Source organism: Chamaea fasciata, unplaced genomic scaffold (genome assembly GCF_029207755.1).
Source record: "Chamaea fasciata isolate MVZ Bird 193981 ecotype frontalis unplaced genomic scaffold, bChaFas1.0.hap1 SCAF_3, whole genome shotgun sequence".
NCBI classification, from domain to species: Eukaryota; Metazoa; Chordata; class Aves; order Passeriformes; family Sylviidae; genus Chamaea; species Chamaea fasciata.
The window spans coordinates 47,125,878-47,147,846 of NW_027094088.1; the positions used below are offsets into that span (position 1 = coordinate 47,125,878).

Sequence of the window (21,969 nt, forward strand, 5' to 3'; positions counted from 1 at the left end):
CAAAAACCATTACAAAGCAACACAAGACCTTGGCCTTCAAAGCAATGCCATGGTGAGGAAAACCACTGTCTTCTTCCGTTCTGTCACTGCTGGAAAAGAGGTTTCTACCATGACACTGTCGTAGGAAGGGTGCCCACTTTCAAGAACTCTATCAGCAGATATAAAGGAAGAGAGTAGAACTATTTGACTTCTCCTGTATTGAGAAAGATAATGGTTGCTGCATTTCACAAAGTCTTGAAAAGCTGGCATAAGCAAGGGCAGCATAGCACAGCATGGCAAGATGGGACTGCCCCCACACATAATGACAGGGATGATGCTTTATCAAATATCTCTGAAACACAAAATTGGGATGACCCAGACTGAGTGGCTTCCCCGGTCACCTTCCTTACCTCTTCCCCTCTGCAGGCTCTCTCCCCTGTGAAGCAAGATGAGAAAAACCAACCAGGTCTTCTCAGTTTTTACAAGAAATTGAGACTCAACTGAGGGTTTATTCTGCTGCAGCACAAACCAAGGTACAATCTACAGTTAAGAATACCCAAGTTTAACGTGTGGACCACAGTGACAATTGACTGAAATTTTCATTTAAAATGGAGAGCAGAACTCACTGAAGCTGATGACATGTCTCTCCTAATGTGTCAGTGGAACTTCCCTCTTGCCAAAAGCAGGTATCAGAATTCTGGGGTTTGACAAAACCCAATTACAACAGTATGGGTAAAGAACAAATAATTGGAATATGTATGTGAAACACAAAAGCCTAATTATCTGGTAAATCAATAGCTAAGCTGAAAATTATTCCTGATTTCAGCAAATTGTGGCCAATTGTGAATATAATGCTATTGCTACAGCATCATTAGCCCTCCTTACAAAGCAGTGCATGAAGAGTGCCGTTTTGGTGGGTAAAATCATGACATGAACTAATTTGAACAGTCTAAGAGAAAGACTTATGCTGATGTTTAGAAGGCATACGTTAGAGTATTGAAAAGTACAGCACCAGTATCGGTGTTCTACAGCTGAACTCCAGAAACTGCTTTATCAAGTCTGTATCAGATACCCTAAACTTATGACTAGAAAACCACACCTGAAACCCACTCCTTGCTAAGAAGCATCCCTTTGGAATTCCTTTTTTACGTACGTGCTTACCATCATTAACACAGAAACACCCACATATCTTGAAAAAAAACCTTGCCAAGCCACCAGTCACAGCACAAAGAACAGCAGGTTTCTGCCCTGAAGGCCTTGCCTACATCTAACAGGACTGAGCATTCACACTTTTCAAACGAGCTTTCCAATGAATGGGACAGAGTACTACACACCTCCGCAGAGCGATCCCACGTCCCTCAGAGGGACAGAACAGAAAAAGGGAAGAAAATAAGAAACAGTACGCACCTCCTCTCTGCAAAACCCCTCTTATCAGAACCATTTCAAGAATTTCTACTCGACAATTAAATTGACTCGAATAATGGAAACCAACGTCCCAAATATACTATATATGGAATGGAGCCCAGACAGCCCCCGCAAAGACACGGGGCACCAAAAGCTCACACCTCAGACACTCGGGTACTCATCCTCAAATGGCGGAGTCTCGCCCAGCGCCCTCACACCTGTCACCTGCCAGCCGCCGGGCCAGCCCCTCCCTCTCTCTCCCCCTCCTCCCGCAGCCAGGCGAGCCCGCTGGCAGCTCCCGCCCCTCCCCGGGCAGCCGCAGCCCCCCGATCCCTCCCCGCACCGGGGGAGCTCCAGCGACTCGCGAAGGAAAAGAAGTTTCCATCTCTCGCCGAACGCCCCGCTGCGCGAAGGTTTCCCGTCCCTTCCCGTCCCTTCTCTCGCACCCCGCCCCAGCACGCCGGCAGGAGCGGGGTGCCGGGGCTGCTCCCTCCCCGCGCACAGGCCTTCCCTGTCTCCTCAGCCGGGCACAGCCCGGGGCGCGCTGAGCGGCCGCGGGAGCTCCGCGTCCCCCGGCCCAGCCGGCCCCCCGCGCCTCTCCCCGGGGATGGGACCAGGAAACCGGCCCGGGGAGACGCCACCAGGCCCGCCTCGGCGGGGTCAGCCTTACCCTGCTGCCGCTTCTTCTTCTCCTCCTCCTCCTCCTCCTCCTCCGCCGCCTCCCCCACCACCACGGCGGCAGCCGCCGCCACTACCGCCGCCGCTACCGCCACCAGCGCCGCCGCCGCCTCCGCCCGGCAGGGGGGACCCCGCCGACCCGACCCGCTCCGCAGCCTCCCGCCGCCGCCGTTCCGCTCCGTGGGGGGAGGAGGCGGAGGAGGAAGGAGGAGTATGAGGAAGGAGGGCAGGGGGGTCCGTGCTGCCGCGGCGGCGGGCGGGGTGGGCTGGGGCTGTGTGAGGCTGTGCGTGCGGTGGCTGTGGCGGCGCCGCTCCCGCTCAGCCGGAGCCGCCGCTGGGGCCGCGCGCCGCTCCCGGCCCCCTCCCCCCGCGCTCGCTGCGCTCCGAATCAAAATAGAGCGACAATATGGCGGCGGCGGCCCCAGCATCGCGAGACCGCGCCGCGAGCGCTAACGGGGATGCGCCGCGCGCCAATGGGCGCCGGAGCGGGCGGGGGGGGGCGCGCGGGCGGTGCCTCCGCCGGCTCCGCCCTGAGGGCGGCGCGGGAGCGGGGCCGCCGCCTCGGTGCTCCCGGGACGCCGGCGGGATAGCGGCGGGACAGCGGCATGAGCGGGAGCTCGCAGCGGCCCCTTCCTGCCTTGCCGCCACTGCTCCGCCTGGCCCGGAGTCAGAGGGGGAAGCGGCGGTGGCGAGTAGGTGGGCTGCCCGCCTGGAAAGCGAGCAGGGTCCGAAAGGGCTGGGGAAGGAAGGGCAGCATCTGCAAGGCGACAAAAACACCGCTCTAAGAAAATTAATATTAATTAAGCCCGCCCTCCCCATTTTATATCCAAAACGAGGATGTTTCGAGGGAATTACCAGACGCTTTCTGTCAGAAATAGCGCTTACTCCACTTTACGCAGAGTACGCGATTTCCATCATCCCTCTAAGGTAGAGCTCTGACTAATCATCTCCCTGTTCATCTCGCCAGGCGAACAGGGCCCGGTATGCTGGTGAATGCCTCTTCCCTTCTCAGCTCCACCAACACCCTGGCCCAGGCCACAACAGGCATCCTTTATTTTAGTGGGGTATCCAAGCAGGTCTTTATATTTCTGTAATTTGGAAGTTTCAGCTTCAATGAAATGACAACTTTCTCATTATATTGTAAAATCATCCAGTAAATCAGTGGAGTTTCGGGGTTGTGATACCTTACATTATCTACTCCTTATTCTTCCCTATATTTGCTTTCTTCCTGCATCTCTTGAATCCTCCTCCTTCCTCCCTGCAGTGAGCAGGCGCTGCCCATGTTGTCTACCAATAGTCCGTCCACCCATTCTTGTGTCATCTTACTTTGAAAAATACAGTCAGGCACAGAAATAATTTTAAAGTAATATTTATCATGTATAGCAGAGGGAAACTGCCTAAAACCCTGAAATCTAGAATGGGGCCTGGCAAGGAACAGGATGTGCCGAAGCTTTCAGCTTTTCCCATGCAAGTGAGACTGGGCTGGAATCAATAGACACAAATTTTCTCCACCACTTTATCTCCCAGAGGCAGCAGCGTGTGAAAGGTACTACAAAATGGCCAGGCCGTAATCATCTCAAACATTAAAACTATCCATTTCAGTGGTGCGACCAAGAGAGAGCTGCACTTGTTTTGTAAGACCTTAGCTCTTAGGCTGGGCAATTGACAATTGCAACAGTGAATGACATAAACTAATAAAAAATCTAGCATGCTGTAGGCAGGAACTAAATTACTCGTAACAATTTAGGCTAGGTGTTCTGTTACAAGAAATGAAGTCAACCTTGCCATTAAAACAATGGATATGCGCAGAAATGGTTGGAAATGCATCTTCCAATTGAAAGCGTTAACAAGTGAAAAAACCCCACTCAACTACATTCAGTTTAAGCTGTCAGAATCCCAGGGGAGGCAACTGCAAGGACTGACTGCTTGGAGTAGGCAGGGAGAGAGAGAATACCAAGGAGTCTAATAGTTAGTTGTTATCCTGTGTGGAGAAAAAATAGAAAAAAAAGGGGAAGAGGAAGATGGCTTTTTTCCCCTCACAAAAAGTGGAAATATTGGGGGGGGGGGGGGGGGGTATGTGTAAACATTCCAGTAAGAAACAGTTGTTTTCATAAGCTGCGACAGAGAAGTCTGCAGTTCTCTTGTACATCAGCAGCATGGAGCATGAAACGCACGTGTCCAAACCTTATTACTCAGCCTATCCTGTGTCCAGCTTATACAGGGTTGAGAGTCACTGAAATTTGTTTGTTTTTTGTAAACAAAATGGTATTTCCCCAAACTGAAACAGAAATTATTACAGTCCCTTACAAAAATGGATGATGGGGCACCTTGAAAGAAGGTGCAGTGAGAACATCAGGTCACAGCTGTACTGGGGGTTGCCCCACTTTAAGCATCCAGGTATGTTAATCAAATCTTCCTCTTTTGTGACCTGTGCTGTAGACAATTCATGGCTTGACTGGTCGTTGCTCAAGCACACTGCTCTTCAACTCTTCCAGCACAACTGTGTCAAGCTTTGTTAAGCCATTCCTGACCTTTCAGACAAATAGGATAATATACTTACATGAATATGCTTTGTGCACAAGAAACTCAGTTTATTTTGCTAAATTTATTACCAAGTTACATATCTGACCCTTTTGCCTACAGTTGCTAAAACAGGGATTTACCGCAGGAAAGTGAGACCACTTCTCACTGTGCTATCAGCAGAATTTTACTGCAATGCTTAAGCACTGGGATCATGTGAGTGAGCTGCACTGTCCCTCCCCCTGCTTTTCCAGGTTCCCCACACCACATCTGTGTTTGAGCCCATTGCTAAAGTAGCTCTTCTCTCCTCCTATAGCAGCTAATTTTGAATCAGTTTTTAGCACCTTTCCAAAAGCAAAGAACAACAATTTAGGAAATTAGGTTTTTGTAGTGAGATTCAGAAATGAACTGTTTTCCTGCGTATCTGAAACAAGAACTAGGCAGATCTATCTAACAGTGCATTCTGTGCGTAACTCTTACCGTGGTGCAAATCAAAGCTCAGTCACCAGTGAGGCACAGGCCTTGCTTCTACCCCTGAAGATTTTAGAGATTACCCCCCCCCTTTTTTTTTGCAATAGAAGGTATGAGTTCATGTTTTTAGACCTTCATTAGACTTGCCATATTTTTCCCTAGTAGAAAATGAAATTTTGGGGAATTATTCTAAACATATTGTACAGAAAAGGTATTTCTACAAAGTACAGTCAATTTCATCAGCTTGCTGCTGACAATTCTGATGCTGAAATTTCCTGAGAAAGCTCTTTAGAAAAGGTAAGAGGAGTCCAGTTAAAATCCACAACAGCTGGCATAATTATTTCTGAAACTGAGTTTAAAAGCTGTCTCCCACAGAAGAAGAAGGTAGCATTGGCAGCTTTAAAGACACCTTTCCGTTGAACATTCAACTAGCAATTTATTTTTTGTTCTTCTAGATCGGAGGTCTGTCAGTCCTCCTGTGGGAAGGGTAACAAAAACAGAAGTAGCATTCATTTGCCAAGAATGGTCCTTGCAAGTTTGTAGCCTGAGGCTGCAACCACAGCTTCCCCCACAAAAACAATTAAAATTTGAATTAATAACATGACAAGGAAATTCAGAAATTCACCTTATTTCATAAGAAATTTCAGGCACTGTACTTCTCCGTTACCAGCTGTGTGCAGTTACAGAAAGCTGTTGTGCCCTGATGTTTTTCTTTGCAATTTGCAGAACAGGAACAGCTCCTGTTACTACTGTTGAGGTTCCCTTCTTTTCCAGGTTGCTGCTGTCTTTTCTTGAAGATAGCACCAGCTTTTTCACGTCCTAACAGCTCATCTATTTGGGAGTGGAGCGCAAACATGACATTTGCGATAAGGGTGTGATTAAGAGGTGCCTCAGAGGTTCATGAGTTCTAGCAGCTTCACAAGATTTGGATAAGGCCTTTGCTGAAGGAAAATCCATTGAGATTTTGAGGACAGCCAGCTTACCCAGTCTTTTCAGTTGTAAAAGCACAGGGACCTGTGTTACAGTGGAGCATTATTGTAGTCTAAGTATTAAAATGATGTACAGAAGTAGCATGTTTTGAGACTTGGTAAGACTTACTTTTTAATGCATCAAAAAAAACATACTTGTTTGTATTGATCATGAGCATCTTAGGAGAATGTTTACACTTGAAGGAAAATATCATTGTCTACCCAAAGCAATTCTGAAGGGTTTTTTTTTTCAATAATTGTTTTAAAACTGGGGAAGACAGTCATATTAAATCAATCTTTTGAGTAAGTAGGGGAAAGTGCATCTTTGACACATCTTTCAGTGCTCTGATTAAGAGAATTAAAAATATGTGAATAAAAGCTCATATGTTCATATGAGATACAGTTGAGTCAGTAGCTACCAGGGAGACAAATTTAGTATTACTTAATGCTACCATAAACCTTTTTTATTAAACTATTTTATATTAATTCAATGACAAAATATAAGCCATTTGAGGCTTCAAAATACTTCAGGAGAAACACAGATTATGTTTCTTCCCAAATCCTCTGTTTCCTATGCTTTGTGGGAAATGGAGTAGGAAGAAAAGATAAAAATGATAAAAATTTATTTGCAGTTTTCTTAAGATTTATGTAGTTCTGGTATATAGTTCCTACAAGTCTATAGTGTCTTGATCTGCAAGACACCTTTAGTCTCTTGCTGAAGTCCATCTTCATTCAAATACCTTTCAATCACTTGCCTAAACTTTATGCTGTGTTGAAACCTGAGACAAAGAATGGGTTTAAGTGTTTCTGGACAGGTATAACTTGCTGAGTTGAGACAGGAAACCTACCTTGAAGCCAAACAAATGACCTGCCTGTTCCAGATACAAATCAGGCATGAATGTTTTCACAGTAAAAACCCTTGCAGAATGTCTTACAATTCTTTCTTTCTCTAGCTACTGATTTTAACCTCTTCTGTCTCAGTGACTTCAGCTAAATCCCTTCCCTTTACACATTTTGTAAATGTGAGAAGTGAGAGTGCAAACTGCAAGATACTTAATCTTATAATATATGTTAATAAGCAAGATGCAATAATTATATTGTGTTTAAATTAACCTAAATGTGCAGGAGGCTGTTTGTAGGTGGCTAGTATATTTTAAAAAATAACCCAAAGTACTCTCTAAACCTAAATGTTTCATGGTATTAGATTTCTTCTGGCCTTCTGCCCCTCTGCTGTAATTACCTTGACTTATCACCCAATAATAAAACTCTCTGAACAAATCCTGTGCCTGCTATGAAGGAAAATTAAAGCTTAGTACAAATTCTCTGCATTCTTTCTTCTCTTCAGCTGCAGTACTTGACAGCTTGCATGGTACAAATGAAACACAAAAAGCCTTTAAGTCATCCCACATCAAAAAGAAAAAAAAAAAGGCAACTCAGAGCTTTCTACTGCTGATAGGTATTAGACAAAATCAATTTTGAAGAAGAGGGTACTGGATCTCCCTCTTGAGTGGAAAACTCCCTGGTGTAACAAATCAATCATGTGAGTTTATATACGCACTGTACCGGTTTGTTTCCTTCTTGGTCTCATGCAAGCCCTTGTAAGGAGAAGGCAGTTTATTCCAGGTCCACTGTGTCCTAGGTCTGTCTGAGATTGCCAGCAGAAGTGAAAATTGTGAGAATACATTTCTCTATTTAACCAGTTGTCCTTTAGCTACTGCATCAGAATCCTCAAGTTCCTGTTCCACTTGTGTGACTTTCGAGTTCCAGATTGAGCTGTGTTTCAGTCATAATCTCCCGTGGTTTCACTCTTTCTGTGGGAAAAGATCACTTGTGGGCATGTACAGTTAAAAATGTTTCAGTATCACTGAACAAAATATTAAGAAATACTAAACTTCCAAATCATCAGCTCACTAGCATGAAGAAAGGTCATCTCTTTTCCAAGGTAAAATTCTTGATACAACTAGGAAAACCAATACTTTTGAATCATTTGTGAAAACAGTCAGCTACCACTGCAGCTGTTTTCAGCTACTACATTGTCAAATAGAGGAAGAAGAGGAAATTGTGGGAATTTTGTTAGGAGATGCATGACATAGATATTTAAAGGAATTCATTCATGTCGAAAAATTTTAGTGTTCACTTGTAGGCACTTTTTTCATCTCAAGATCTTCTGATGAATAACAAAATCCCTTAAAACTCCACAAAACTCTGTTCTTCCTTCAGGAGGACATTCATTCTGCAAAACACACAATGCCCTCTAGATCATAATCCAGAAACTATAACCCCAGGTAAGCCAAACACGATTTTGTACTTAGATTTAGGCATAGGAAAGTTTTGTTGGCTTTATGCAACTCACTTAAAATTAAGCATATGTTTTAACACTTTACTGGATTAGGGCCTATGTCAGCAAAATAAATTTCTTGGGAAGAAGTAATAAAAACGTAGCTTGCAGTGAGGGACAGCAGAGCCATTCACAGTTACAGAAGCTTTAAAACACTAGCTGGTATTTATATATTTAGAAAAGAAATCAGGCGTGAAACAAAACATTTTAGATAGCAAACTAATTTGTCTGCTACAGAAGCACTTTTTTTTTTAATTTTCATTTGAAGAAAAACATTTTTTTTTTTGCATCTTTGCACCTCCAAAAGCACATTGATTTGCATATCAAGGAAAAACATTTTTTGCAAGCACAAGTTTCAAAAGCATTTTTGCCACTGTTTAGTAACAGCCTGGCTGTTCCAGATATACCATTGCATTCCCTGGAGAAGAGTACAGACAGGAGGCCAAGATTTTTAAACACCGTTTCATTACACACATGCACCTGAATTTGCTCATTCAATTTCACATAAACGTCAGCTAACTAATTCTCTTGTATGCGTTGTGCACTGATGTGTATTTATTTTTAAGGCTAAGAACATCTCTGAATATTTGATGTTGTAGGTCTATCCTTTAAAGAGAACTTACATCATTCCCCAAACCAGAAGGAATACAATTCTACCAGACTGTGCCCGTGTTAATTTTAATTTTTCCAGCAAAACCTTTCTGTTGCTAACAACAGTGGGGCAAAGTATGAACTCTCGTGTAGCTACGGCTCCTTTGGCATTTAAAGCACAGGGTTATCTGTCATCGTTCAGAGCTGCTCTATCTTGTGTGAAAGGCCACACACCCTTCAGGAAACACAGACCAGGGAGGGGCAGTGCTGGAGTTGCCCTCTATGGGACGTGGCAACACTTGGAATGAATTGAGCTCTGTCTTGGGTGGATGATGAGCAAGTTTATAGGCTGGGTTTAAAGAGCAGACTGGTAAGGGTGACACTGTGTGGGTGTTTGCTGCAGGCTATCTCATCACGGGGAAGAAGTAGATGAGGCCATTTACAGACAGCTGGAAGCAGCCACAAAGTCACAGGCATTGGTTCTTGTGGGGAACTTCAACCACCCTGACATCTGCTAGAGGAGCAACATGGCAAAGCACAAACAGTCCAGGAGGTTTCTGGAAAGTGTTGGCCACAACTTCCTGACACAGGTGGTGGAGGAAAAAACGAGTAATGGTGAGCTGTTTGACCATGCACTAACGAACAGGGAAGGCTTTGTTGCAGATGTGAGGGCTGGGGGCCTTGGCTACAGCAGCCATGAGATTCAGTATCTTGCATGGAGGAGGGAGGGCAGCAAGTAAGAATACAACCGTGCCCTTCAGGAGAGCTAACTTTCAGCAGCCTTCTGGGAAGAATCCCATGGGAACTGGCCCTGCAGGGAAGATGGTTCCAAGAGAACTAGTCAATGTTCAAGCACTGCTTCCTCCAAGCTCAAGAATAGTGTATCCCTAAGAGCAAGGATCATAGAATCATACAGGTTGGAAAAGACCTCATGGATCATTGAGTCCAGCTGTTAACTATTACTCGCAAGTCCAGCAATAAACCTTGTCCATAAGCACCAGATCTACACATTTTTTGAACTTCAACGGACAGTGATTCTATCACTTCCATGGGCAGCCTGTTCAAATCCTTGACCACCCTTACACTGAGGAAACCTGTCATGGGTTTTGTAAAGAGCATATTATTCTATTCCATCTGGGTGGAGCAGAATTGCTTATCTTTGCCCAAATGGGTCAGTGTCGCTTATCAGATGGCGGAGTGCTACTTATCTCTCTTCATTGTTTCACTACTTCCATGGGAATGTCTTCTGCTAATGGACCATTAAGAACTCATCAATGACATTACACATTACAGTGCACTATTGTAAGCTGCTCCACACAGGGAGGAGGAGCCAAACCATCTTAACCTAGATAAAAAGGAGCCACAGTCCCACTAGGTATCCAGTTTTTCTACCGGATCCCTGGAGGAAGACCGGACCCATCTCACCCTTACTGGACCCTTTTTTCAGCAGGACCATCTCTACTCCAACAGAACCACATCTGCCACTCCAGGAGGGCTTACTGTGGACTGCTTCCAACACCCTGACCAACAGGGCGTCAGGTTGTATTTCTGACTCTGTCAGGGTTTTTCTAGGATTTCTTGTTTGTTTGTTTGCTTGCTTATTCTTCTGTACTACAATATCTGTATTTTATATCCCTAGTAAAGAACTGCTATGCCTATTCACAAAATCTTTGCCTGACAGCCTTTTAATTGCAAATTTATGATAATTTGGAAAAGGGGGGGAGGGGCTTAAATTTCAAGGGAGACTCCAACCCTCCCTGGCAGATACCTGTCTATCTAAACCAAGACAAAACCTTTCATAATATCCAATTCAAACCTCCACTGGTGCAACTTGAAGCCATTTCCTCTTACCCTATCAGTTGTTAGCTGGGAGAAGAGATCAACCCCCACCTGTCTACAGCCTCATTCAAGGTAGTTTGTAAAGTGACAAACCTCTATTTCTCCAGACTAAACTACCCCAGCTCCTCATCCTTCCTATCCCGGATCCAGATCCTTTACCAGTTTCATTTGGAGAAGTTGGTGCTTGGGAAGTTTCACCTGTACATGAGGAAGAACTTCTATACTATGCGGGTGACCCACCACTGGAACAGGCTGCCCAGAGAGGTTGTGAAGTCTCCCTGCTGGTAGTATTCAAGAAGTGTCTGGATACAATCCTGTGCCGCGTGCTGTACGATGACTCTGCTTGAGGCGGTAGGTTGGACCAAATGACCCCCTGTGGTCACTTCCAACCTGACCCACTCTGTGATTTTGTGATTCTGTATATTGAGGCACCAGTGGTCACACCAAGACTCTGCATTAACACTTTGGCACTTCCCAGCAGCAGTGGAGTTGTACCAGCAACCCTCTCACTAATATCCTCACACAGAAAATGCATTAGACTTCCACAATAAGTGTCATCTACTCCTTTAGAATTGCTTCACACCTGAGTCACCAGGCAATGCATGTGCATTGTATTTTCTGCCTTTTTTCAAAAGGAAAAAACCCTCATTTAGAAGACATTGAAATTTGTTTTCAAATTAGGACTTTTACTGATCTTTAGTAGCATTGTCCTTATAGCCAGTCTTCCAAAGGCACAAGGTTACCGAGTGCACAGCCTGCAGGTGTTTGTGCTCATTTTGCGCAGCCAGCTACAGCCCCAGAGCCCATGGAACAGTTTCAGATAGACATGTTTCTAGTTCAGAACTTTTTCAGAAAATACGTGTCTGGTCTGACAGTAGTGTCCTTACAAAAGGGAAGAATGAAGATAGCCTACCTCACCCTTATGACACATGAGGGAATCCACTAGAAACACAAGCCTTGAGACACATGAAAAGCAGGTTTCACTACTCTAGTGTTTGTAAATTCCTGATTTGACTGGATTTTATAGCTCAGGATCCACAATCCTCTTTTCATATCTTATTCGCAAGGCCCACAGCTCAGTGGAGACCTGGTCATGGTCCCAATGCCCTACAGAACAAACAGACATTAAACAGTAAATTTATTGACTGCATGAAACTTATGAGATCAGAGATGGTAAGAAAACTGGCTCCAAAGGAATGTTTTCACCAGCAATCCTTACAGACAGTTATGGGACTCTAATTAGTGGGGTTTAAAAAAAAAATAAATTAAAACCCCATTATTCCTACCACTCACATCAGAGATTGCCTTTTCTTCAAAATTCACCTTTTCACCAGCTCTTCTGAGGTCCTGTGTTGATTTCTGCAGTGTTGTATACAGATACCATTAATCAGATTAAAGTTTTTAATAATTTTTAAATTTGCACTCTTCTAGTAAACCCCAGTACCACCTCTTCAGCTGGACATAAGCACTGTACCATCCATAATATCATGGAGAATAATGGCACATATGAGTCACGTCTCAATTCTGCTGTATGGCTGTCATCATCTGCTGATGGGCAGCAGACCAGAACATAAATTGGAATTGTGCAGGTTTTGTGTTGAGATAGGACTGCAAAGAAGCCTTGGCACTCAGCTACACATTGACTGAGAGTCTGGGAGAAAAGAAAGTTTCATTTATTGGCAACAGCAGCAATGCTGGGGCTAGGTCAAGCTGGGCAGCTAAGCTAAGGTGTGCCAACCTGCAAAAGAAACCCGCTGCAGGGAGCAGGCTAAGGTACAACATGACCACAATGACCGTTCAGGTTCACCAAGAGTTAACTCAGTGTTGTGTGTTTTAAAGAGCTGTAGTAATGGAACCCATAAAAAGTCTCACCAGTTGAGATCTAAGTTTGGGAGCTTCCTAATGCATTACATATTTTAAAGTTTAATCATCAGCCCTTCTCCAAGCAAAACTCCTACTCATTTCAGTTAATCTCTGCCAGAATCAGTCCCAGTAGTAGTTAGTGCTCTTCAGTAAAGCAAAAATAAGTTTCTAATCACAGAAATTAAGTTCTGAAATAGTCTTCCAACAGCAATGGTGAGTGAAAATTAGTTTAAAAATGTAATAAAATGTAATAAACATGCTATTCCTGCATCATGGAACCACGTACAATGAACCATAGAGGTCTTATCTGGTTCAGTTTCCTAACTACCAAAATCCAAAACCTAGTAGTAATCTGAAATTTGTACATGCATTGAACTGTTACTGATTAAAATGATCATCACTAAATAATTTTTTGTGAGACCATCATCCTCAGGAAAAAAAAAAAGAGAAGATTTAAACTACTGTTAGTAACTTTTTTAATAAGTCATTTTTCAGCTTGTTTGTAGATACTTGATGCCCAATATCATAAGCAGACTTTGTTTCTAACTTATAAAGTGTCAGTTTAATTTTTAGGAATGGTATTTCTATCCAGAAATCTTGCTACAGTACTCTGCACAAATTTTTGTTCTGAATAAGGAAGGTCTACAAAGGCAATGCATGTATTAAATTGCCAAAGAACCTGTACACTTTTGAGGCAATAAATATTCAAGTAATTAGTGTGTTTCAAGTATTATTAGTATTCATAGAAACTTTGGGATCTTAAAAATGAGTAGTTTTATATCTAAACTAGCTTTTATGCATCACCTTATATTAGGAGAAAAGAAACTCCAAAATAAAATACATTACTCAGAAAATAAAGTAGGTTTTAGTTATTATTTTGATTATGATTATCCCAACCCTGAAAAAAACCCCGAAGGAAGATAACAACAAAATAAAAACAGGTGTGGGAAACAGTTCAGAGATGGTGCTACAATGCTGCAACTGAGACTCGTAAGGTCCCTGTATAAAGAACAAGTAACACGTGTGCTGCTCAAGTGGTGAGTTTTAAAATATGTAAGTCAAGATGTCCTAAATAATTGGCTTCCTTTTGATTATTCACCTGTGATAAAACATTAATTTAATTCATCCAACTTTTAGTTTAAGAATGTATAAGTCATTAATTTTGAGTTGTGATTTCACCCAATTTAATCTACAGTCTTTCTCATAACTGCAGCGTAAGTAAATTTGTAGTTTGCAGTTTAGATAATGCATCTTCAAAAAGAGGATTACATTGACCACATGGCCTTCTAACTGGGCAATTTAATTACAAGTGCTCTCTGTTTCTCTGAGGTATGATAAATTATCAAAGAAAATTATATATATGTAGTCACCCTGAAGCAATGTAGTGATGAAAAAAACAATATCTGGTATAACTTCAGAGTTGAATCCAATAGAAATATGAAAGGGAGGAGAAAAACTTGTAGCATAGTGTGTAATTTTTTTCTGAAATGAAAGAACATGCAATCATCAATGATGCAATAAAATAATAGTGTGCAACGTTAAAATACCATGCATTGCAATAAAGGAGTTGGCTTGCAGATAGTACACCTACGTTTCCTGTAAGGTGTTTTGTATTGCAGTTCTCTCTCTCTCATATCAAGAACAGTGAGAAACAGTGCCTTTTATTCATATGGATTTGTAACAATTCCCAGAGAAACACTGAAGAGTAGATAATTTTGAAATGGCAATAATTTCATAAAATTTTTAAGAAAAAAAAATGTTTGTATCCTATTGGAAAGTACTTTTAGCAGTATTGTGGTGGCACGACTTTTAGGCACTGAAATTAGGCTGAAAAGAGCTATTGAAATATAGTAGAGTTGCAGTATCCATACCAATTTATGTCTTCTTCAAATAATCCAGTGCCCTGCCTCTAAATATGCAGGTCAGATAATCACTGTGCTCAAATGTACTCTTAAAACATTTTCCTGAGCAGACCTCCAGTGTCACTGTAATGTAGCTAGAGGAGATGCCTTCTGTTCTGACTACCTGACTAAATATTAAGTTCATACAACTTTTAAGCTTTGTACTTAAAGGGAAATATCAGTAGTTAAAAAACACCACCCTGTTCAAGAAATCAGTTACACATATGAAGAGACCTCATTGCTGCGTGTTGTAAACAAATAATAAACTTTACAAACTCCACAAAAGTCAGCAGTGCTGTGAGCATTAATTCCTGGTTTAGTGCTAGGTAGGAGAGTATTTCAAATGTAAATCTGAAGGCTCTTGGTCCTTGCCCTTGTGGAGCTGACTACTGTAGATTGTAGTGAGGTCTTGTGTTCATGGCTTCATTCCAGGTGCTATTGGGCAAAATTGTTCAGAGCATCATCCTGGCTGCAATGCTATGCCAGATCACCCTGTGCAAGCAGGAACTCTTCTATCTGCCTTATAACAACCTATGCAGAAGTTGAGGCAGGAACCCGAAGCTGCAGGAAGTACCAAGCAGCAGTTTGTGGTGCACAGTTACAACCACAGCTGGCTCTGCAGCCCATCTCAAAACAGAGCCCTCATTAATCAAGATATTTTTATGAGCAGAGTACTTTCATGTCTCTACTCAACACACAGTACCTGGACTATGATGGGAACAGGTGCCTTAAAGATACCTCACTGAAGAGTAATCAACAGATACTGAAAGCAGTACCATGTGTCTTTTAATCATATTGCATAATGCACAGCAGTTACTTCCATGGGATCTAAAGCAAGTACTGTTTATAATTCTCTCCCTGGCAAGGTAAAGGAGGCATTCTCTTATTTTTATGGTAAAAACAGAGAATAAGAAGTAAGCAAGAAGTTTCTGTCAGGTGTAATGCCTGAAATACTGTTAAAAAAGTAATTTATTGAGGATTGTAATTCCTAACATTTTAACTCTGTAGGAAGATGCCTATATTTAAAGTATTTACTTATTCCTGTGGTAAGAAAAATAAGTGCCATACACCTAACTTGGAGACATTAGAAATACCTTAATTAAAAGGTAAGCATGTAGGACAGCACAGCAACAAACTGATTTGTTACAGACAGATCTACATGTAAAAAAACCCTCTCCAAAACCACAAACAGCAGCAGAATTAACCTGGGCAAAGGCTGGGTCCTTCCCCCTGCTGCAAAATGGGTTCTTTGGAATGCATGAAGAAAACCTGGTTTGAACATAAGCACACTGGGAGCATGGAGCCATTGGCTTTTTGGCATGCATACAACACAAAACAACCTGAAAACACAGAACCCCCTCACCTCAACATCAGCAAAAGCTGGGAAGTAGGTCAAATGCAATACTGCATTATTTCAAGTTATATAACAGTTTCATTACATGAACATACTTTCTCTTCCATGATACTCTCAATGTAACATTTCTCCCTTCTACTAGAAAAGAGTAACAACTATTACTAGAACTCCTTTAGTTTCCAATATGTGGGAAACAAAAGAAATTAAATATTCTACTCACATTTACTGGCTTATTTCTACCAGGGTATTCTCCCTTGACTAAGTTCCAGAAATCTGAGATTGAAATGTGTCGACAAACAACTGTCCTTGTTGTTTGTGCTTCTGTATTTCCCTTTAAAACTCCAAATCTTTGTCTTTTAATTGTGTGGAGTTTTTCTTCTTATTAACAGTTTCTTTTAAACATTTCTTCTAAGAACCAGTTCTTGCTCATCACTCACGTTAGTTTGTTACAGTTCTTTATTTTGAAAGTACCTGATTGATCCATATTCTCATCTTCATGAAGTGATCCTTTTCTAAAACAGGAAGAACTTGAGAGTAAGCCATGTCATATTAGGCTTTACCAAAAACAGTCAGCAAGATACAGAAAAGTCAACAAGATCCAGAAAGTAATCTTGCCCTGCTCAGCACTGGCTTAAGCAAATCTTTCTAAGCAGTGGGTGCAAAAAAGGCTGTGCAGTAGCTGGGGTAGTTCACACAATTCCACCTTTGGAGATATCTACAAAGAACTTAAAGTACAAAAGTGTCAGGAATGCTGTAGGGTATAGTTCATCCCTCAGGGAATAAATAAATTGCTCCTCTAAGTCTCTCTCCAGGCCTATTTCTATTACATGTGATTCTGGTTATACAATAAAAATGTGTACTTAAAATGCAAATATTTGCATTAGTTTAGCATAACTTTTACCCTTGTGATCATCTCCTTTATCTATGTAAAACACTACCAGGTTAGATATATGCAAAAAACGCTGTCCAAAGAAAACAGAAAAATATCTGCATTCTTACAGAGTCCTACGGTTCACAAAAGGTTATACCTCTCTTTTCTACATCTTCCTTCCAAGTAACAGGTGATAAAGGAACAAGTCACTTCACTTTTTAATAGTATTTGGTATTAGAAATTATCACCTGAGGCATTACCAGTAAGAAGATTGGTCAACAAGTATTCCAGTTTATAAAATAGGATGGGAAAGGATCTCCTGGGTCATCAAGACTGTGTCCCTCTTATCAGAGTAAGCCTTGCAGTCTACAATTTATCAGTCTTCAATATGTTTGGCAAATTCTGCCTTAAAATGCTTCTTCCATTATACTGACTGGGCAGCTGTTCTCCTCTCCCCTGATGTTTCAAAATTCCTGAAGTTTTCATAGTATATCTGTTTAGGGCAGTTTGTGCTACTTCATTCTTGTGCCACTATTGACTTTTATGTTAAATATCAGCTTTCTGTCCACCAGAGAGGGAGATAGCAATCCTAACCTCTCTTTGATTTTAGGTTAATTTTTTTTGCCTCTTCTTTAGCTGCTCTCTTTGTCACCTTTTGTTTTTTTCCTACTAATTTTCATCTTTAATACATTAACTTTTCTTTTCCTTGATGTGTTTCTTTGACATCCAAAGCACTTTGGTCTAAGGCTTTCCTTGTCAGCAAAAACTTTACCATTGGTAAAGACATACAAGTCATCACTGTGATATAGTCTATTACTAAAGTGTATGTTGGATCTTATTTTAAATTTTTCTCAATATCTTTGGTTATACTTCACTCAAGTCTTGGAGAGGGTTGTGATATGATTGATGGATCCAACTCCTTATGTACATTGTACTCTTGCTTCATCCTAATCATGGGCACGTATTTGCTATTTATGACCTTTCCTTACTATCTGACCAAGTCACAGTCTCTTATTCAAAATCTTTACTTCTAGAGTCCATTTCATGTGCTAGTTCTTCAAATGTAGTTATTATTTTGTTGTATTATCTTTGCCCCACCCTTCAAATGGGCATATTCAAGTCTTTCAACTTTGCTGCTATCTTAGGTGTTCTCATTTTCATTTCTCAGTGTTAAACACCCTTCTCCCTAAATTGTGAATTTCTCAGTAGCTTAGAGGTAATACAATTTTTTACATCTACTTTTGCTCCCTTTACCTGTTTCCATGTGCTATCTCTCCTCAAATTGTTGGTTATTGGCACTTATTTAAACCAGTGGAAATGAGCCCCAGTTTGTGTAGTAGCCTACAGCACTCATCAGAAAGCACCAACTAAAACGTGGAGTCTTCCTCAACCAGGGAGGGTCCAAGTCATTCCTACAAGCATGCTCTGATCACCCATGCCACTACAGGAAATTCTCATGTAGGGCCTCCTGCATCCCACCTGGTACCTGAGGTACTGCGTAGTTAAGATAAAAAAACCCTTCTTCTTAGCAACCAAAGTGGAAGGAGGAAGATAGAGCTTGTGTTTAAAGTCCAATGTCAGGGGTTTTGGCAGAGGTGATGCCTGAGCTGTAGTCCTTAGGCTGGTAGTGCATTTCACCCTGAGGCAGAGCAGTACCACAGCACTGGCTGGCTGTACCAGCTCTTTGTGGATCAGATGCACAGAAGTGGATGTTCCAAGATGAAATCCACAACAGAACCCTGAATCAATGGTAAATCTCAATCTCATTCACAGTTCAGTGCCAGATGATGGTGAGAGAGAGAGAACACAGCTGTGGTGCAAATTAGGCTGCCTTCAGATAAAGATGCAGGCAAAGAAGCTTGCCAAATTACTTCTTTAGCATTTGCTGATAAAACCTGAAACCAGTCCAACTTTAAGAGAAGCTTTATGGCTGTGAACTACCTGACTTTTCTAACCACTTCAAACTCCCTAACCTCTGCAGCTTGCCTGTCTGTAAAGGAGCAGTAACACCCTAGCAGAGTTTATGTAACTGCTACTCAATATTGCATTAAGCTTCCTCTGTCTGACATGTAAAACTTCCACCTGCTCAGTCACCCAAGTCCTGACTTGAACTAATGACTTTTGATACTACTGGGCTATATTTGCTCCCAGCAGGCTGATAACAAAGTGTACAGAGGATCGCCTGATCCAATTTATGCTGCAGTCTGAGATAATTATTATTTTACACTGTCTGTTATTACCTAGCAGCAGAATCAGTTTAAGTTTGTTCTCTCTACAGAAGAGGGAAAATGCAAATGCAGTGAGAAATCCATGTGCTGTGTTTTTTTAAAATGTCAGAGAACCACTACTGTATCATTAGCTATAATTTTAAGCTTTGATAATGCTGTCAATGAGCCTTGGTATTTTGTCATCACTGTAGTATTTGAAAAAATCTGTTTCTCTCCATTGGCTTCTTCTTTCATCTCTGTGGTTGGCATTGTTGTTATTTGTTTTTCTCCCTAATAGAAATTCTAGAACTACTGGTAGAAAGTAGAGTATCACTATGAAAAATACACGATTCTCCCTCCTTAAATACATATCTCTTTCTCTATTTAAAAATTCAGACTTTACAATGTAAATGAACATTTCTTCCTCCCCCTCTCAATTTGTTCCAAAGGCAACAGGAGTTTTTGAAATCTGTTTCTCCCTAGACTTACCACTGATACACTTCTGAGTCACTGAAAAGTTTGTTTCTGTCCACTCCCTTCTGTTTAGCACAGAGATGTCTTCACAAATCTCCTGTTATCAGGCAGTGCTGAGAGTAGAGCAACTGTGGAATCTCTAAATACCAACAAAGATGATCGAGTTTGTAGTGACAAAGTACAGGAATAACAAAACATTGTAGCACGCTTTAAAGATTCAATCCTACTCAGCATCTGAGCATTTTCTGTGCCTTATCCACACAAAATAAGTATAAAATAGTCCAGCAAGTACAAAGTGAGTCTGTGTATTCCACTAGAGCAGAATAGAGCAGCTCACAGGCTTTCTGTTTAAGCCACTGTAATGCCCTGGTTACCAGGGAGACTTCAAAGCTTCTGAATTTGGCATTTTTGGTTTCTACTTTTATGCTTATTTAATCTTGCATTATTTTATTTAATCTTTAGTCTATGATTTAATCTCCCCTGCCCCTCCCTTAATGCATGTCCTGATCCTGCTACTCTATGCAGAATCAGCTTTCTGGATGTTCCCTCAAAACATACAACACAGCTCACCTTGCCATGTGCAGATGGCTTTATCTGCTCCAAAACCACTTGTATCTAAAGATAAATGAAGAGGGAAAGAGGTTCATTCACCTTGCTAGAAGTTGGTCACTGGAAGTCCATACCAGCCGATCCACAGACCAGAAAATCCTTGAGAAAAGTGGATTTGGCACTGTTGTGCTGAATTCAGTGTATCCATGTGAAACCAAGCCTCTCAGATGACCAGGGATACCTACCTGGTGAATTCAGGCTGGAGTTATGAGGAAGCAGCAGTGGAGAAGCTCATCTGCACCAGTGACAGCCATCCTGAGCAGGTGACTAGAAAATTAGCAGAACTAGAAAATTAGAAATGCCCAGGCCTCCTCAGGTGTGCTTTGTGGACATTAAAGTCCACTTGAGTAAAGTTTTACACTTTTCCTTTTCGATGTGGCATTGTATCAAAGGAGCAGCATTTTTTACTCAGTCTAGGAGCTACAGAAGAGAGGTGGGGTAGAATGTGGCAGCATCAGCCTGGCTTCTCCTACCTCCCAGGTAATTTACTGGTGTGCCCTCAGCAGGGATTTTAGCCACAGGTGGTGCCACAAGTGCAGGGGTCCAGTCCCCAGTGGATACCCTAAACTTAGTTCTTCCAAAGAGCAACTGAATACTTCAGTTTTGATCCACAGCTAAATGAATAGCCAAAAAAAGAAGCATATATCTTGCAGGTGGCTTTAAGGCCATCCTTGGGACTTTGACTGGGGTGAGAAAATTTCCAAGAAAATGCAGAATACAGAAGTCCAGGAAAAATGAGAAGGGATCATGGAGAAAATGACACGAAGTCACATGCCTGAGTGCTAGATTTCATTGTCAGGGCTCAAATTTAGGTTACAAGTTTGGTGATACTTTAGGTAACCCCACAATCTAATATTCCCAAAGTTCTCCTACCCCAGTTCTCAGGAAGCATATAAACAACAGGCAGATAGAATTAAAACAAGGGGTGTGTAATAAAGTGCCGACTTATTCTGTTAGTACTAGTAAGGACTTCATAAGGAAAGATTTTATCTTGTCAGAAGAAGAGTTATTTCTAAACTGCCCAGGTTACTTCTAAATTGTAGCATATATCTAGTCCCATACAGAATGGTGTGTCTGTAAGCAAAGGCCAGAATGAGTTTTTAAGAGAGAAAAACAGAATTGTATCAATGTGAAAGAAAAGGGCTGTGGAATAAGAAAGATAGTTTGCTTTTCATTTCTAGAGGCACAATGAAACCAAGTGCTTTGCATGAGCTACCCTGTCAATAGCTTAAAAAGATTAGGAGCGGGGCATTCTTTTTGTGCACGCGACCTTTTCAGCAGCTTGGCAAATAAAATAAATGAAGAGAATAGGCCAGCCCCAGAGGTGGGTTTATATTTAAACACAAAGTTTACATTCAAGTTTCTAAGAGAAGAGTTGGAACAATGTGAGGTAAGCTTGGATCTTCTAATTAAGATCAAATTGCTTAGTATTTTTAGACTTTAAAACTACATATTTTGACCCAAAATGCAGTTCCAGTTTTCTTTTCTCTTGGATCTATTGCGAATTATTAGCACTTGACATTCTATAAACCAGGTCTGGCATAGACTTCAATGGACATAAACCCAGAGTCAGAGGGGGGCTGCTGGGTTGGGTTTTTTCTCTTTTCAGTAAACACAGATTTATAATGTGCCAAAAATTCTACAGATCCCTTCAGTCCAAAGTTAAGGGGGAGGTTTTCAAAACATTCTAGGCTTTTTTATTTGATCCACCTCATAGCTTTTTGTGTAGGCATTCCTTCCCAGCAAATAGCACAAGAGCTAGCATGCTGAACAAATAAATACAAAAAGGTTACTGAGTGCATAACACTTTCCCTCCGAGCAGCCTCCCCCTACCGTGCATGCACACACTGCAAGTTTGAATTGCAAGTGTAATTTAATTCCCACAAAATAAACCAAACAAGG

General features: G+C 41.7%; 1 protein-coding gene across 1 annotated transcript in view; it reads right to left on the reverse strand.

The window, feature by feature from the left end:
• The window catches only part of TAB2 (TGF-beta activated kinase 1 (MAP3K7) binding protein 2), a 61,197-nt gene extending 58,757 nt beyond the window's left edge, over positions 1 to 2,440 (reverse strand). The window contains exon 1 of the mRNA XM_066178874.1: positions 2,054 to 2,440. The gene's annotated coding sequence lies outside the window, so the exon portion shown is untranslated. The remainder of the gene's footprint in view (positions 1 to 2,053) is intronic.
• Positions 2,441 to 21,969: the final 19,529 nt, after the last annotated feature.